This window comes from Chelonia mydas, chromosome 1, assembly GCF_015237465.2.
Source record: "Chelonia mydas isolate rCheMyd1 chromosome 1, rCheMyd1.pri.v2, whole genome shotgun sequence".
Classification (NCBI taxonomy): Eukaryota; Metazoa; Chordata; order Testudines; family Cheloniidae; genus Chelonia; species Chelonia mydas.
Genome location: NC_057849.1, coordinates 221704032 through 221722681, shown reverse-complemented (window position 1 = coordinate 221722681; position 18650 = coordinate 221704032). Strand labels below are relative to the sequence as shown.

Genomic DNA, 18650 nt, shown 5'->3' with positions numbered 1-18650 from the left:
CTTTGCCTCAGATCCCTAAATGGCCCCCTCAAGGATTGAACTCACAACCCTGGGTTTAGCAGGCCAATGCTCAAACCACTGAGCTATCCCTCCCCCCAAGCTAACCACCCTCCCCTCCTCCCTTCAATCACCGCTTGCAGAGGCAATAAAGTCATTGTTACTTCACATTCATGCATTCTTTATTAATTCATCACACAAATAGGGGGATAACTGCCAAGGTCACAAGGGAGGGGTGGTGGAGGAGGGAAGCACTGGGAGGGGTGGTAGAGGAGAGAAGGACAAGGCCACACAGCACTTTAAAAGTTTAAAACTTTAAAACTTATTGAATGCCAGCCTTCTGTTGCTTGGGCAATTCTCTGGGGTGGAGTGGCTGGGTCGCCGGAAGCCCCCCCACCGCGTTCTTGGGCGTCTGGATGAGGAGGCTATGGAACTTGGGGAAGAGGGCGGTTGGTTACACAGGTGCTGTAGAGGCGGTCTGTGCTCCAGCTGCCTTTCCTGCAGCTAAACCATACGCTGTAGCATATTAGTTTGATCCTCCAGCAGCCTCAGCATTGAATCCTGCCTCCTCTCATCACGCTGCCACCACCTTTCAGCTTCAGCCCGCCACTTACTCTCCTCAGCCCACCACCTCTCCTCCTGGTCATTTTGTGCTTTCCTGCACTCTGACATTGTCTGCCTCCACGCGTTCGTCTGTGCTCTGTCAGTGTGGGAGGACAGCATGAACTCAGAGAACATTTCATCACGAGTGCATTTTTTTCACCTTCTAATCTTCACTAGCCTCTGGGAAGGAGAAGATCCTGTGATCCTTGAAACACATGCAGCTGGTGGAGAAAAAAAAAAGAGGCAGTGGTATTTAAAAAGACACATTTTCTAGAACAATGGGTACACTCTTTCACGGTAAACCTTGCTGTTAACATTACATACATAGCACATGTGCTTTCGTTCCAAGGTTGCATTTTGCCTCCCCCCAACACGTGGCTAGCCCTTTCCCCTTCCCCCCTCCCCGTAGCTAACAGCGGGGAACATTTCTGTTCAGCCACAGGCAAACAGCCCAGCAGGAACGGGCTCCTCTGAATGTCCCCTTAAGAAAAGCACCCTATTTCAACCAGGTGACCATGAATGATATCACTCTCCTGAGGATAACACAGAGAGATAAAGAATGGATGTTGTTTGAATGCCAGCAAACATACACTGCAATGCTTTGTTCTACAATGATTCCTGAGTACGTGCTACTGGCCTGGTGTGGTAAAGTGTCCTACCATGGTGGACGAAATAAGGCTTCCCTCCCCAGAAACCTTTTGCAAAGGCTTTGGGAGTACATCCAGGAGAGCCGCAAATGCAAGGGCAAATTAATCATTAAACATGCTTGCTTTTAAACCATGTATACTATTTTCAAAGGTACACTCACAAGAAGTCCTTTCTCCGCCTGGCGGGTCCGGGAGGCAGCCTTGGGTGGGTTTGGGGGGTACTGGCTCCAAGTCCAGGGTGAGAAACCGTTCCTGGCAGTCGGGAAAACTGGTTTCTCCGCTTGCTTGCTGTGAGCTATCTACAACTTCATCATCATCATCTTCCTTGTCCCCAAAACCTGATTCCGTGTTGCCTCCATCTCCATTGAAGGAGTCAAACAACACGGCTGGGGTAGTGGTGGCTGAACCCCCTAAAATGGCATGCAGTTCATCATAGAAGTGGCATGTTTGGGGCTCTGACCCGGAGCGGCCGTTTGCCTCTCTGGTTTTCTGGTAGGCTTGCCTCAGCTCCTTAAGTTTCACGCGGCACTGCTTCGGGTCCCTGTTATGGCCTCTGTCCTTCATGCCCTGGGAGATTTTGACAAATGTTTTGGCATTTCGAAAACTGGAACAGAGTTCTGATAGCACGGATTCCTCTCGCCATACAGCGATCAGATCCCGTACCTCCCATTCAATGCATGCTGGAGCTCTTTTGCGATTCTGGGACTCCATCATGGTCACTTCTGCTGATGAGCTCTGCACTCTCCTGCAGCTTGCCGTGCTGGTCAAACAGGAAATTGAAATTCAAAAGTTCACGGGCCTTTTCCTGTCTACCTGGCCAGTGCATCTGAGTTGAGAGTGCTGTCCAGAGTGGTCACAATGGAGCACTCTGGGATAGCTCCCGGAGGCCAATACCGTCTAATTGTGTCCATGGCACCCCAAATTCGACCCAGCAAGGCCGATTTCAGTGATAATCCCCTTCTCAGGGGTGGAGTAAGGAAATCGATTTTAAGAGCCCTTTAAGTCGAAAAAAAGGGCTTTGTCGTATGGACGGGTGCAGGTTTAAATCGATTTAATGCTGCTAAATTCTACCTCAACTCGTAGTGTAGACCAGGGCTAACTTCACCACCTCAACCAAGCTTCACAATCGTTGTTGTGTACAGTATTAAATTGTTTGTTTAAAACTTATACTGTGTGTGTATATATATATAATATTCTTTGTCTGGTGAAAAAAATTTCCCTGGAACGTAACCCCCACTCCCCCATTTACATTAATTCTTATGGGGAAATTGGATTCGCTTAACATCGTTTTGCTTAAAGTTGCATTTTTCAGGAACATAACTACAACGTTAAGCGAGGAATTACTGTATTTACATTGGCAAATCTATCTTTAAGATTTTTTTTCCTGATACAGAACCCTGGAATAATTAATCTGAGGAAAACATGCAGGATTTATAAAGAACAGTTAAAATTCAGACTACCCATCAAACAAATGCTTAGGGGGGCATATGTATATATATGCTCACAAACCCCAAACAGAGGGTCCCAACGGAGTTGGATTCCAAATGTGTTCACACGTGACGCAGTATTAATAGCCTTCATCTACCTTGTCTCTCCAATATCCTGGGACCAACAAAGCTACAACAGCACGGTGAGCATTGATAATGTCAGTCAGGGAAGTGGTGTAGCTATGGCAACAAAAGACCTCCTTCTGTCGGAATACACTGCATCTATAGCTAAACCAGCATAGAATTAGTAGTCTAGCAAGGCCTTAGTAAAATTCAAGTGATCTGTCTCTATATTTTTACAGTAGCACAGGTAATAGACCTTGGTGACATTTTTCAAATTAAATGTTTTTTTCACTAAAAAAAAGATGCATATTCAGGTCAACTGAAACATTTTGTAACAAATGCACCAAATTATTTGAGACATGAAAAAAAGTTCTGAAAAAGCAGAAATGTTTCATTTTTGACATTTTTTAAATGAAACATTTTGATTTTTTTAAATTCAAAACGACTTTAGAATTTTAGAAATATACTTCCACTTTATTTTCCAAAAGGTTATAAAAAACTACAAACAAAAATAAATGTTTCATTTTGGGTTGAACAAAAAATTTTGTTTGACCAAACAAATGTTCTGACTTTTTTTTTTTTTTTTTTGGTTTGCTGAAAAATTTAAAAAGAAATATTTTGGATCAATCCCAAATTTTTTTTTAGGCTTGGCCACCAAACCAAAAAATAAGTTGTTTGCACAGCTGTAATAGCTAACATCCATTAGTTATCCCTCAGTGAAATATGACTTTTTATCAATGAAGACATAACCTTAGGCTCATTCCCTACCACTGTGTTGATGTTTAGGACCACATTTTCAAAGCTATTTTCAAAGCACCTAACTCCTGATGGGAATCTAAACACCTTTGAGGATATGGACCTCAGGGTATATCTACACTTAAAATGCTACAAAAGTGCAGCTGCAGTGCTGCATCTGCATCAGTGTTGCACTTCAGTGTAGGCGGGGGTTTTCCCACTGGTGTAGGTAATCCACCTCCCCAGGAGGAGGTAGCTAGGTGGACAAAAGAATTCTTCTGTCAGCGTAACGCTGCTGACACTGGGAGTTAGGTCGGTACAGCTATATCTCTCAGGAGTATTGCTTTTTCACACCCCCTGAAAGAAGTAGCTATGCCAATGTACGTTCCCAGTGCAGACCAGCCCTTAGTCCCAACAAGCCTATCTTGGCTTGTGGCAAAGCTGACAAGCTTCTTTTAGCTATTTTTTGCTTCACTGGGGATAAAGAGGTCAACTAAAACTGAGGAGGAGGGGGCCCTCAGGAAATTTATGAGTGAAAGCTGCTGCTTAGTTACTCCTAAAGCCCACAGGGGGTGAATCTGAAAGCACCCTCCGCCCCAACAGCCTAATAAGGCTCAAAGAGGGGATGCCACGACCCATACTCTAGGCCTCCACAGGCCTCCTAAGGCCCATGATGGAGAGTTTGGGGACAGGTTAACCTAAGGTTTGCAGGAGGTGCATTCTGGGGGAAGGGCCAAGGACAAGACTCATTATGGATTGCAGGTTGAACTTGTCATAGGGCTGAAGAGCTTACATGGGCTCAGGGAAAGGGGAATCATGGTGCATGGGGGAGGGACTCCCAGGGAAGTAGCCATGCAATGCAACAGCAACTTTTCTGTTCCCATAGCTCTTGCCCTCCCGTGCTGGCCAGCGAACAGCAGGCCAAGGGGGAAGGGAGATTCAGCCCCCAACTTTCCTGCCAACCACATTTCCCCCGTTGCTATATATCTTAGGAAGGGACCCTCAATCCTGCAGACCTCATGGCTTAATTTTCAAAACTGCTGAGCACCTATAGCTCCCATTGATTTCAACAGGAATTGTGTGTGTTCAGTATCTTTGAAAATCAGGCCTAAAGAAGTAAGACATTCTTAGTTTTCATGGTAACTGATAAATAAACTCTTTGCTATGGACGAGTAACATTGTTGCCAACTATTGTGATTTTAACACGAGTCTTGTGATATTTGGTATTTTTGTGAAAGCCCAAGCTCCTGGACTCACTTGATCACAGGAGAATCTCAGCTTACATTAATAAAAAGTAAGTTTCTGTCCCTCCTGGTTACAGAGAGAAGATGGAAAACATGACCCCTAAAGGCTCAAAACAGCTCAGAAGCTAAATCAAAACACCCCAATTTTTTATTTAAAACAAACAAACAAACAAAAAAATCCCTCATGATTTTTAAGCAATATTGGGCTAAAGTAGTCTGAGTTTCTCAGGGCATCACATGTGGGAAGAGTTAAGGTGGTCCGGCCACCTAACTGAATTTCCATGCTTTCAGAGGTTTGAGTTTCTTTTGAGTTTAACCTTCACTCTGGATTTCCAAGGTTTCCAACAGTTTGTTTATTGATTTCCTTTTGTTTTGTGTCTACCTTTCAAGAACGTTTGTACACATAAACTACTGATACAGTCTAGCAACCCTAACTTTGGCTGAAAATGACATTTAAAATTGTTTTCAAACCAATAATCAATATGATGACAAATTTTTTTAATTGAGGTTTTCAGGTAAACAGCTTTGAACAGAAGCTTCAGTTTACATGGATACAACTAGGACAGAGGAAGTAAGAACACTCTAAAAACAATCAAAAAGCTGTACACACACACACAACTTTCTGCCCCCACTGAGAGCCCTCAGGTAAAATTTTGGGATGTAAATAAGCAGGAAAAAAAAAATCTTTTCAGCACTTTTTTAAACCATCAGGAAGAGAACACAAATCCAGTTGTTTTTCTTTTGCAGATTACCTTTAATAGAGACACCTTCTTATTAAAAACAAGCAAACAAAAGGACATTTTCTGCCCAACCCAGAGTTCCTGGAAGCATTATACTTGGTTCCAATGGGAAGCAGCTGGTTATGCAGAAACTCTCTTCCCTTCTTTTAAAATACCTTTCATACGGGTCATAGGGGTCTGCTTCTTTTAGATTTCCTCTAACTTCCCAGAAACTTGCAGTGAAATAAAAAAATTTACCATGTGGGGATATCATGTTATAATATGTTAGTGCACTAATGATGTCGTATCATGAAGCTGTGCAATTCTGTAACATGGTTTAGTATTATTAACACAGGCAAGATATAATAAGTTTGAGGCACTGCTCTACATTAATTATTAATATTATTACGCTAGTACCTAGGGTCCCATTGTGCTAGGTACTGCACAAACACAGTTCCCCAAACAGCTAAACAGTCAAGTTAGACAAAATATGGGAGGGGACTTGGGCAACAAGAGTTGAAAGCACCTGCTCAAGGTGACACAGCAAAGCCAGGAATACAATGCAGTCTAGTCCAGTGTCCTATTCATTGCATTTAGCACAGAGACATGACACAGTAATTTTTGATGTCTGAGATGGGCTGTAATTTTAAATCAAAGTTCTTTAGAAAATAAAATCATCTCCTAAAAAGAGTTTAGGAAGCAGCCAAACCAATTCACTTATTTATATAAGGAAAATGTTTCTAGCCCTCTTGATCCTCAAGCAATTATTACCCCTAAAGAAAAAACTTTGGGGCAGGTCCTTGGTGGGTGTAATAGCTATTGGAACTAAGACAATTACACCAGCTGAACTGTCCCTGTCTTTTTGGGCAGGGTAGTAATGTGTGTGCCTTTTGGACAGATTCAGTAATAACGATCACATATATGAAGTACTGATTTTATGAAAAAGCCTAATACATAAAGATGTAGCATTTACTGAAAGAAAACAAAACACAAAACTGACATTAAAAAACTCCCCACCAAACCCTTCCAGCAATGTCCAGTTACTGATTTAGAGGTTAGTGCTGTGTTCTGGAAAAAATCCAGGCACCATATGATTTCATGCACTAAAAACTTTAAACATTTCAGAGAAACATAACATATGACATAGGGTGTTTTTATTTAATGAATGGCTTTAAAAAATGGAGCCAGTGTCCCTTTCACAGATGTACATCTTGGGCCAAAAGCATTGCTTTAGAATGTGTCATCACTTGGGAACCTAAAGAATTGTGCTTGAGAAAACATTGCTAGAAAATAATATCCCCTTCCCAGAAAGGTTCACTTCAGGCTTTGTAGAAAAACAGAACAACTCATTTCCACTGGATATAATTTATCTATTGAGAAACTTACTTAAAGGCACCAGGTTGCTGGGCACATAGTTAGAAAACTGTTTACCCTCATAGTAATAATAATAATGAATCATTATTATTAGCACTTAGCTCTTATATAGCACTTTACATCCTCCAGCCATTTTACAATCATGAAGTAGTTAGTTCTCACAATACTGCTGTGCGATAGTAAAATATTATTAGCTCCTTCAGGGGATGTGTGTGGAGATGCACTGGAATTTCTGGAAGCACATTGCACTTGACTTAGTGCTTGTCTTCACTGCTAAAAACCCCGTGTTTTTACCTCAGAGTAACTAAATTGCATGAGCTGTTCTGACGCACAAACACAGGGAAGACCAGGCACTTCAGTTTTACCGAGAGGTAAACTCACCAAGGTAAACATCTTATATCCCCAGCTGGGATTGACTTTGGTGAGTTTACTTCACTGTAGAATGAAAGTGTTTGGTCTTCACTGTGTTTTTACTTTAGGATAGCTCATGTGCATTAGTTTTTCCATAGAAAAATACCTGTTCATCAAAACAAACATTTCATGGGAGACGGCTCCTTTTGACAAATTTCTTGACTAAAACTAAAATTTGGGGAAAAAAGTTTTAAAATTGTTGAGACATGCCATTTTGACATTTTTAAATGAAAATTTCGGTTTTCTGGTTGAAAACACCCTTTTCCCTCCAAAATTGAAGCTAATTATAGTACATTTTTAAATGGTCATTACTAAAACAAAACCTTTCAAAATTATCAAAATGAAATGTGTCAACTGACTTGAACCAAACACTTTTTGGTTCAGGATGGTTTTCAAAATTTTGACTTTTCATCCCAACATGGGACGGGAAAAATTTCCAAAACTTTGAAAATGTTTGTGGGATGGGAAAAACATTTCCTGCCCAGCTCTAACTGGGACTTTAACATGTTAGTTAAAAGTGTTAGAAATACACCATTTTAATGAACATATGAGTCGCGCCTTTTCCCCCTCAACCACTGATGCGATGGAAGAGAAGGTTTCTTGCATTCTCTGGCTGACCTTGCTCATCGATGGGACTAGCCCTAATGGACATATATAACGGCTCCTTTAATAAACCTAGATATGGCAGGCCAATTCAACCCACCATTCAGCATATATGCACTCTCTGTGGCCCCAATCCTGCATACAATTAAGTATATGAGTAGCTTTATGCACGGTGAATAGTCCCATTGAACTCAGGTGCAGTATTGGGGCCTGTGTCTGGAATTATATTTACCCCCTAACCATAAATTCCTTTGGCAAGGAAATGCATGCAAATGGCTTTTTAATGGGTTTTGAATTATAATGAGCTCTCACAGCCTTGGATAGGTCAAAACCAAGCTTAGTCAAACCATTGGAATAGATCACCCCCTTACCATTTTCTTCATCCTGACTGCAACAGTGTCCAGTAGAGTGGCTGTTTGATTATTCCCGCCTGACCCACACTTCCTAGATGAATTTAAAAACACAAAACAAAACAAAACACCAACCAAAAGATATTAAGTGGCTAGCTTAAGTATGCTTTGTCATTTTTGCAAGTGCCCTCTTAAATGTTAGGGGGATGGGGCAAAATGAAGATGGGAAGCTTGCATAACCAGATCCCAGAGTAAGAATACAATTGAGGGGCTCGGCTAACGTTGCAGCCCGAGTAAGAGCTGAGAAGCAAAGTACAAGGTGGGAGATACATGAAAATCATAGCACTGCTCTGATCAGACCTCTAGATAAACTGTTCTCATTCCTTTCCTTTCTGTTTTTCTTCTCAAAGTTTTTCTTCATTTAATCCTCTCTTCCAGCTTTTGACTCATTTCTTCTACAACTGAAACACACACACACACACACACACACACACACTCAATCTTCAGGCGAAGTACTGGAAAATAATGGCTCAACAGCTCAGTTATGATCATTTCCAGCACGAGGCATAACTGAACGTCGAACGGGATTAAAAAGTACATCATGTCTCCTTCAAACTATTTATCTGAAAACCTCGCTGTTTTGCCTGTCGTGCCCTCTTTCTGCGGGAGGATGGCGCTCTGATATTTGAAGATCTTTTCTTCAGGGCTCTATAGTAGTTTTTCACGCTTTGCTGCTACTACAGCAGACGCCTGCCTCTCTCACTATTTGCTGCAGCAATCAGGGGGTGCCTGACTGTAAACAAAACACTTTAGATCATAGCAAGGTCGCTCCAGACACGGCCTTTCTACTTACAGCCTAAACTATTTAAGGTGGAATGGTTGTGGTTTATTTCTTCTAAGGGGAGAAAAATAAGAAAAAAACCCCTCTCCTGTTGTGAATTAGCTAATGAGCCTGACTCCAGCAGCAAACACTGGTCATAAAATGCTAAGCAGGATGTAAGCTAAGAATTGAGTTGCTCCTTGAAGAAAGACCATGATAACTACAGGTCATTTGCAGATTTTCTCCAAAGAATTGCTGAACGCTCCAAATCATGTTTATCCCATACCTCTTGGAATGTCTTCTCATGTGAAAACGATTGCATTGCTGAGGCTACAGTCTTGAGTCTGCCCTGCTTTTGCACATCGCACAGTCCTTTATACCAGTACAAAGCAGGTGTAAAATACTTCCAATCAGAAGGGTGGCATTTTATCCCTACTTTGCACCGATATAAATGACTGCAGCATTACAGCCTCCTATGTTGCAAGGGCAACACAGTCTTTTAGGATGGTTTACTTCTAGGGTCTCTCGTAAACGCCCAAGCTCCCACCTGCTTTCTTGGCAGTCCATTGGGTCTCTGGCTGAGAGAGGTGTGTGGCTCATTTAGGCCTTCTCTGTACTAGAAAAGTGAACCAGTTTAGCTAAATAGTTAATCTGATGCAAGCCCCTGATGTAGTCAAACTAGTGCTCTTTTCTAGCATAGACCAGGTTCTAGATCTGATGCTGTTTGGATGCTGAGTTCCTAGCTGGACATATACATGAATGGTTATCAGTTGTAACTTATCCAGGAAAGCGCCTGGAGTCATAAGAATGTCAGCTTTACTTATTTTAATTTTTAAAAGTAAGTTTTTAGACGTGTGGTAGCAGAGAGAAGTTGGAAAATGAAAACTAAGGGCTAAAACCAAACCAAAACCAAACCAGAAGGCAAATAAAAAGGTACACAATTTTATTATTTCATTGAAATCTCATAATTTTTAACATAATCTCATGGTGTATGTTTTTTGTTTGTGTTTTATTATCTTTTGGGTTTTTTTGGCCTGATTTATGATTTGTTGAATGATTGGGGCTGGCAATATTAAGACCCATCAAGCATAATGGTCCAAGCATTAGATAGAAAACTAAGGCCAATACAATCCAAAATTATGCCCACTTAACTGATGTCAGCATACAGCCACCATAGTTATTAAATCACTTGTGTGTATGTGTGCACACTTGGCTCCTTGTGTCAGCAGTGCATGTCTTCATCAGGAGTACCTGTATGAATTGTAGTGTTAGTGTTGGCACTGTGGGACAGCTCCTGAAGGCCAGTAACAGTCAATGCAAGTGCTGCATTGATCTAATTACGTCAACTGACTCTACAGTGCTTGGAGAGGTGGTGTTATTTAGGCCATGTCTACACTAGCACTTATGTTAGCAAACTTTTCTTGCTCAGGGGGTGGAAAAAAACCACCCCCGAGTGACATACATTTTGCCATAATAAGCACGTGTGTGCACAGCACTATGTCGGTGGGAGATGCTCTCCCGCCAACATAGCTACTGCTGCTCGTTGGGCAGGTTTTATTATGGCAACAGGAGAGCTCTCTCATTGCCATAACATGGCCACATGAGCGATCTTACAGCAGCACAGGTGTATTGGTACAGCTGTGCCACTGTAATTTCGTAAGGGTAGACATGGCCTAAGTCAGTGTAGAGAGGTACTTTTGTGGGCAGGAGCCAAATTTAAGAGAAGATACTTCCACAGCTAGGTCAATGCAAGGCAGCTTACGTCGACCTAACTGTGTAGTGTAGACCAGGCCTAAAATTAAGAACTCCCTGCTCCGAAACTAATTTCTTCTAAGGCCTTGGGTAAGTCACACGAACCTCTCTCTGCCCAGGAAATCGGAATGATCATTGAGACTGAATGGGGCAAAAGAGGAAAACAGGGTTTTCCATCTTTAGTTTTCCTCTTCCTTCCTCCAGCCTTACTCCTGGTGTTGTGAAATGACTATTATTTTTATTACATCATTGCCTTAAGGAATGTTCACTGTGAAAGCTTAAGCAGCCCATTAAAAACTTTGGCCCCAGAGAGAGAGAGAGAGAGAGAAAGTAAAACAAACCCAGTTGCTTCAAGGTCAGTTGAATCCTCTCTCTCTCCTCCAGTTAAACTCTGGGGGTTCTCTGCTTAAAATAGTTTGTCCAAAGCAGCAAATCTGGTGGTGCATAGGCACATAGAAACAAAATCGAATTACAGTGAAACGATATCATGTTGTGCAGGATAGAGGGGAACACAAGCCCCGAAGACTGGGATCTTTCTGTTCCCATTACAAAGGCGAAGGAGTACGTAAACCCTTCAGCCAGGGCTGGTGGCAGCGTCCCCGGGGGCGCTCTTAACCTCGGAGGATCCGATGTGGTCTGGAGCCCTAGCAGAACCCTCCACCCCTGACCACGGGACCTCCCCTTCACAGGCAGGAGACGGCACGGGCTGTGACCGGGGCCGGGCAGGGAGCAGACGGTGTTAAAGGTACGCAGTACCAGTGCTTGGCTGCTCCGAGCCTGCTGGAGCTGAGTGAGGAGGTGGGCGGGATTGCCGGAGCAGCGAGCCCGTCAGCCCCAACACACTGCAGAACTAGGCTCGCTCACGCACGGCGATCTCAGCCTCCGCCAAGGATGCGGGAGCCCCCGCTTCGGCTACTTCTTTTAGCAGGAGGTGTCCCTGCTGGCTCCCGCCTTACTTACACCTCCCTAGCTCGCTCCTTCGCTGGCGGGCCCGGGGGTGCCGTTGTACCGAGGGGTCCCGCTTCCCTCTCCCGGCCCCGCGTGTGTGCCAGCCTCGAGATCCCCGCCCAGCCCCAGCGCCTCGCCGTGAACTCCTGACCTTCCCGTCTCCAGGGCGAAACCCTTGGCGCGGGGGGCTGCGAAGCGCCGGCTGCAAGGACGAAGTCAGGCTGTAACCAGCCGCCCCCCCCGCGCCTCGCTGCCGGCCCCGCGGCCACGCCGCTCCGCGCCGAGCCTCCGCCGGCCCCGCTTGCGGCAGGGCAGCTGGGAGCTTTGCAGGGCCGCCGGCAGCAACGGACGAACGGCAAAAAGCGGTTTGCCTCCATCTCCTCCCCCACCCCCCTTTTCACAAACGAGTCCGGTGAAAGCGGACTGAGCCCGAGAGGTGGCAACTGAGGCCGGGCCACCTTTAGAGCGGGCTGCTTGGGAGAGGTGAGGCGCACAGATGGGGCGGCGCCCTGCGCATTAACCAATGGATCGCCTCCGCTGTTTAAATAGACTTGTAATGTCAATCATTTTCTTCTTCGTCAGCCTCCCTTCAATCGCCATATTGGGCAACTGAGAAAAGGGCTCGTCTTTTCTTGTTTTTTCCGTCGTCTTTTTTTTTTTTTTTTTTTTTTTTTTTTTTTTTTTTACTACACGGCAGCTTTGACATCGGCAAGGTTTGCGAGCGCAGTTTGGATCGGGGGAGCCGCAGGCTTCGCATCAGCCTGGAAGTGGGCTTGCAAAAGGGGGCTTGGCTTTTCCCCCATCCTCCGCTCTCCCCAGCGTCCGCTGGATCTGCCCCGGGCTTTCTGGTGAATATCAGGGGTTCTCTCCCCCCGGCCCGTGTCTTATGCAAGTGTTTGTTGTCGTCTCTTCTCGTGGAGCGGAGATCGAGTTTAAAAAGAAGAAGAAGAGGCGAGGAAGGACATATTTTCACGTAGCGAAAGAGACAAACACCCACCGCCGCCAGAAGAAAGAGGGTGGGGGGAAATGTCAAACGTTCGTATTTCGAATGGGAGCCCGACCCTGGAGCGGATGGAAGCCCGGCAGTCGGAGTATCCCAAGCCTTCCGCTTGCAGGAACCTCTTTGGGCCCGTGAATCACGAAGAGTTAAACAGGGACTTAAAGAAGCACCACAAGGACATGGAAGAGGCATGTCAAAGGAAGTGGAATTTTGATTTCGAGAATCACAAGCCCCTGGCTGGCAGGTTCGAGTGGCAAGCGGTGGAGAAAGGGAGCTCGCCCGACTTCTACTTCAGACCTCCGAGGCCCCCCAAAGTGGTTTGCAAAGCTGCCACCCATGAGAGTTTGGATGTAAATGGAAACTGCCCAACAACGGTGATTGTAGTCGGTTCTCAGGGAATCTCAGAGGACACTCACTTTGTAGATCAAAAAACTGATGTATCTGAAAATCAAACGGACTTAGCAGACCAGTGCACTGGGCAAAGAAAACGACCAGCCACGGATGGTAACGTACTCTTAGAAAACAAAAGCTTTTTACTTTCTGTGCTGTATCCTTGTCAGTGTTAGTTAGCGCTGTATACCTCCTTCGCATATACATCGCGCTCATGTCCTGCATACGGTAAACTGTTCGACTGGTTTACTGGCAGACAGCGTTTCAAGATTTACCCCTCCTCTTAGCTTAAAAACCCAGGACGGTCTGTACTCTCGGGAATCTTAAGTTAAATTGGCTTCTGGAGTCCATGGATCATTTGCAGTCAAATGCCCTTAAACTAACACCTCCTTCCTCTCCCCCCCGACCGTAGTAATCGCTATGTGAATTCTGCATCCTTTTGACTTGATTAAATAGGTACAAGTTTCATAACACATGTGAAGCAAAGTGTAGAAGGATATTTTGGACAAAACAAGAAACTTGTATCTTTATTTATGCAAAGAAACAACTCTTCTCCCCATCTCTTTCATGCAATCGATAGTTGACCCTGAGGGTCATAAATATTCAGGGTCCTCCAGTCCCCCGTTCCCCCATGCAGAGCAAACATCTGGCAGCAAATGTAGAAAATATCAAGTTTTCACTTTTCTTTTTGTTTCTTTCAATGTACCCCTCCTAGATTCTTCTCCTCAACCTAAAAGAGCCAACACAACAGAAGAAGAGGTTTCAGAAGAATCCCCCAGTGCCAGTTCAGTGGAGCAAACACCCAAGAAATCCAGCCCAAGAAGACGTCAAACGTAAACTGTTTAGGTGGGTTCCCATTACAACGGTGGGGTGTTTTTTTTCAAACCAGTGTAACTGAGTAAAGCATTGAAGGACTATGGAAAGGTCCACTCTGAGGCCATTCCAGTATCTAGGATAGTAGTTTCTCTGAAAAACTTTGTGGGACTTGGTCTTTTTTTTTTTAATACGCCTGAAAAACAGAATTTCAAAAGGGCTTTAAAATAGAAGTCTACAGATTAAATACATCTTGTTACTATGCTTTAGGAAGACTATGCTACACTTTGGGGGGTAGGGGAGAGGGAGTGTAAATGAGCGAGTTTTTATTATGTGCCATTAATAAACAATACCTTCGCTCTGGTTTAAGATTTGGGTCACTTAAGTAAGGAGGATCCTCTTACCAATTGTATCGGTCCCATGCTGGTAGAACGAATGAGTTTCAAATACGTTCTTTCTAAACTGTATTGAACTTTCAGATGAGTATTAATGGCTTTGCCTATTGTCTTTGCACATACCAGCAAACTTTAATCGTGAGACATATAAGTAAATAAGGACTGTAAATCAAGAAGCTGAGCATTTTCTTTGTATCAGAACTGTTCTTTTTTGTTATATTTATTTATTTTTCTACGATCACACACATCGGGATTTACAGTCAGCACACTGCGTTAAGGAGAGGGTTTTTTTCAATGTAAGGGCCTGGGGGGTCGTACATTTACCGATGGTTTCAAAGTAGTAGGGGTTAAAGGAAAGAGCTTCCAAACATGATTTGCGATTGTGCAGAAGAGATTAAGCTGCAAAGCAGAAATTAAAACAAATTACCTCTGCTGCGGTAAACAATCCAGGAACACGTCAGCATGCATGTGTATGCAAATTGTACTACTACTGTCTGTTTATTTGGGTGTTTGAAGGGGAAACTAATGGTGTCGGCAGACAAAAAAGAAAAGGAGTGGAGTAGAGGAGGGTTCCCTGGGCTGTTTATTTTTGTTATTGCAACCCAAAATACGTTTGAGTTTAGAAAGATAGAAGATCAGTTGCAAACGAATATTGCATTAATCTTAAATATGTGGCTCTGGGTCAGCCATCAGACTTGTTGCAAAACTGCTTAATAACACAGCATTTATACTACTTTTAAAAAGTGAAATATGGGGCGCTCTGGAAACATGTTCACTTGGTCTCAACTCTGTGTGGGCCTGCTGGATTTAAAAAAGTTATGTGTGGATCAGCAGCCCTCCATAAGGGTGGGGTGGGGGTGAGTTTCCCTTGTTTTTAAAGGAATATGGCCCTCTTCTGCTCATATACTACTGATTACTGGTCAAAAGTTTTGTTGGCACCACACCCAATTTTAAATCGCTCCATCCCCAACAATTAGGGCAAAGAATGCCAGTGATTGATTTAGTTTTTAAATAGTGCCTTCTGTGTCATGATCTCTCCTAGAGCAAAGCAATCACATTTCTTTTGGCACTTCTAATACCTTCCCTTTTTATTTTCATTACAGATTTAAGAATATGCATTTCCTTGTTCATCGGATGCCTTGGTGGTTGATGAAGGGAGGAAGATGTAAAGTTATATATATATATAAAAATTAAAATACATATCGTTGATTCTCCATGGGATGGAGATCCTGTACAAGCACTGAAAAAAAAAACAAAAAAATAAACAATAACACTAAAATTTTAGGCACTCTTAAAAAACCTGCCTCTAAAAGCATTGGATGTAGCATTGTGCAATTAGGTTTTTCCTTATTTGCTTCATTGTACTACCTGTGTATATAGTTTTTACCTTATGTAGCACATAAACCTTTTTTGGGGGGGAGAGGGAGGGGATGGCAAAGGGTGACCAATTGAAACTTGCATTCACAATCTAGCAAGCAGGGAAATTTATGAAGAGAGGCAGTGTAGAGGTTTTCTTAAAAAAAAATATTTAAAGATGTATTGTCTCTTTAAGTGGGGTCTACAATGCCTTTTTTTTTCTTTCTTTTTTTTTAAATACACCATAATGCTAACACTGGCTACAGCAGACTGTTACAGGCTGCTTGTGAATTTCTACTTATTACATTAAGCTTAAGAGGTGGGAGCTCTGTTTCCGTTATGTAGTAGCAAAAGGATTTTTATGTCCTGCAACTTCTTAAATCTCTTAGGATAAACCTAAAGAATTTTAGAGTAGTTCCATTGACTCTAACTATTACCCATAACATTGGCTGGATATTTTCAAATGCATCTGGAGAGTTCATATTCCAAAACAGAATATTGTTGATTGCTGATCTCTTTTCCCTGATGTTCATGAGTGAATGAAAAGGGACACTACATCTTTAAACAGTATTTCTACACTGCCTGTGTATCTGTATGTAAAAATAAAAACATAAAAGTTTGAAGTGTACCTGTGTACATAACTCTGTAAAGACACTGAGAAATTATACTAACTTATTTATGTTAAAAGATTTTTTTAATCTAGAAGAAGCTATTTTTTCCCCATAAAGCCAAAGTGGCATGTTTTGTGCATTTGTAAATGCTCTATTTGGTAGACTTGTAGGGTTTTTTTGTTTGTTTCTGTTTTTTTTTTCTTTTTCTGTTAATTAATATGGCTGTGCTGAAAGGATTGCAGACTGAGCCAAGTTTAATATTTTTTTGTAATGCGTGAGAAAAAATTGCCAATTGTTTCACATCAAGCAATCAATAAAGAAAACTGCCATATATATGAAATGAGTTCTCTGCTGTGTGTTTCAATTTCATTCTTTACCTGGCCCAAGAGGAAGTAGATTACTTCAAGTAGTACAGCAGGTTTCCCTCTGTGTGTCTAAAGTACAGGGAAAAGTAAGGAATAAAGATACAGCATTATAAATATATACATTCCTCAGGCCCTGTGTCATAATTTACTGTTACTTCTACCAGTAATAGGCATTATCTCAGATTAACCGGGAGCAAAGGCCCTCAACCTCTTGATTCAATGGGGGAACTTAGCTTCTTGAGTCACACCATTTTGTTTAAAAACTATACTTTTGAAATCTTAATCCAAATAACATCTGGTCATAACATACTCAAATACTGGACCATAGCTTGCCATTAGATGGCACAGGATTTGGCCAACTGTATGTCAGACCTAAGCTGTTGTTAAGGCCCAAATCCTTAACGGTATTTAGGGTCCTAACTTCCACTGAAATCAATAGAGGTTAGGAGCCTAAATACCTTTGAGGATCTGGGCCTTAAATCCCTCAACAATCTATGCCTGGAATCTCAGCTTTATTCCCCTCCCCGCATTTTAAAGAATTTTCAAGTTCTGATAGGACTGTGTCTGAAAAAACACTTAAATTAACAGCATCTTACCAAATATGTCCATTTCCCTTGTCCACACAAAATAAGTGAATCAACAAAATCACAGGATTCTGCACATATAAAAACCCCCCAATAATTACACTGACTGTAGTAAGTACACAATTGGGTTTGCTTTTAGTATGTTTGTGCTTCTAAATTATCTCCATGTTTGTAGAGCAAACACATCGGTTTTTGTTCCATACAGAGAGTTAACCTTAGGAAATATTCTATGATCTATGGCTATGGCCCTGATCTTGCACACACTTATAAAAGTGCTCAACATTACTCACCTGAGTAGTCCCACTGAAACCACTGGGCCTACTTTCCTGCCTAAAGTTGAGCATGTGCATAATGGCAGGGGTTGTTGGTGGCATCAGGGTCTCAAGTAGGAATGCCACCTGTCCAGAGCACCCTCACTATGTCACACTATTAAGGCTATTCTCTCTGTTCTAATATAGAATGATGCGCAGTATAGGGTGAATTAGGACCTAAACAGAAGTGGTTTCAGATAGGGATAATGTTTTTCATCTGATTTTAAGCTGCTTCATTACAAAATCCTATGGAGAGCCAGTTTCCTGTGGAAAGGAACACAAACCTATGCCAACAGGTAAGGCTGCTATCTCTTATTAATCTTTTTGACACAAAACCAAAGGGGTTGCATCACCACAGGAAAAGAGCATTAAACAAAACAACTTGCATGCGAATCATCTACTGTAAAGAGGAAGGTAAACTGAGGTTTTTATGAGTAGATCTAAGCCCATTTAAAACTAAAGGTAATTAGAAATATTTCATTAGTTGTTCTTTCACAATTGCTCTTTCAAACTTTTACATTGCCAGGGATGGAATCAGCACTGGTTAGCAAAACCTCCCATCTCTTCAGGGGGTTGTTTTTTGGGGGCTTTCCCAGATACCTTGAGCAAGTCTGTGCCTCAGTTCCTCCTTACTTTCCTCTCAGCGCTGCGGGGGATGCACTATGTAGGCATTGCCAGCTCCTTACAGGGCAAGCCCTATAGCACTGTAAAGTTGTATTGTTCACACTATATTTGCCACAGCTGCATGCCTGGGCCTGTTCACGTTGATCAGCTGTTGACAGCGTTGGCACAACCACTTTTTCCGAACATCTAGCTGACCAGACATCCGTGCCCCCTGAAAATATGTGCAACAAAAAAGCCTCAAATCTCAGCGAGTGAAATTTCTAGCCGGGCAGACGCACCTACTGAAAGAGTCTAATTCACTTGCTGAAATCCCCTATTAAGCAAGGTCCTGTTATTTATTTCCACCCTGCCTGGGTTTTCCCTCTCTTGCTGCCTTAGCTTCGCTTAAAATACACTCGAGGAGCACAGGGTGTGCACTAGCCCTGTAATTAAAGGCAGGAGAGGAAAA

The 18650-nt window shown here is 42.8% G+C and overlaps 1 long non-coding RNA gene across 1 annotated transcript; it reads right to left on the bottom strand.

The window, feature by feature from the left end:
• Window positions 1-1878: 1878 nt before the first annotated feature.
• Window positions 1879-17969, bottom strand: LOC122463391. Its single transcript, XR_006286727.1, has 3 exons — window positions 17558-17969; window positions 2833-16752; window positions 1879-2007 (listed from the first exon to the last, which is right to left on the bottom strand). It is a non-coding gene; the product is annotated as an uncharacterized LOC122463391 (long non-coding RNA).
• Window positions 17970-18650: the final 681 nt, after the last annotated feature.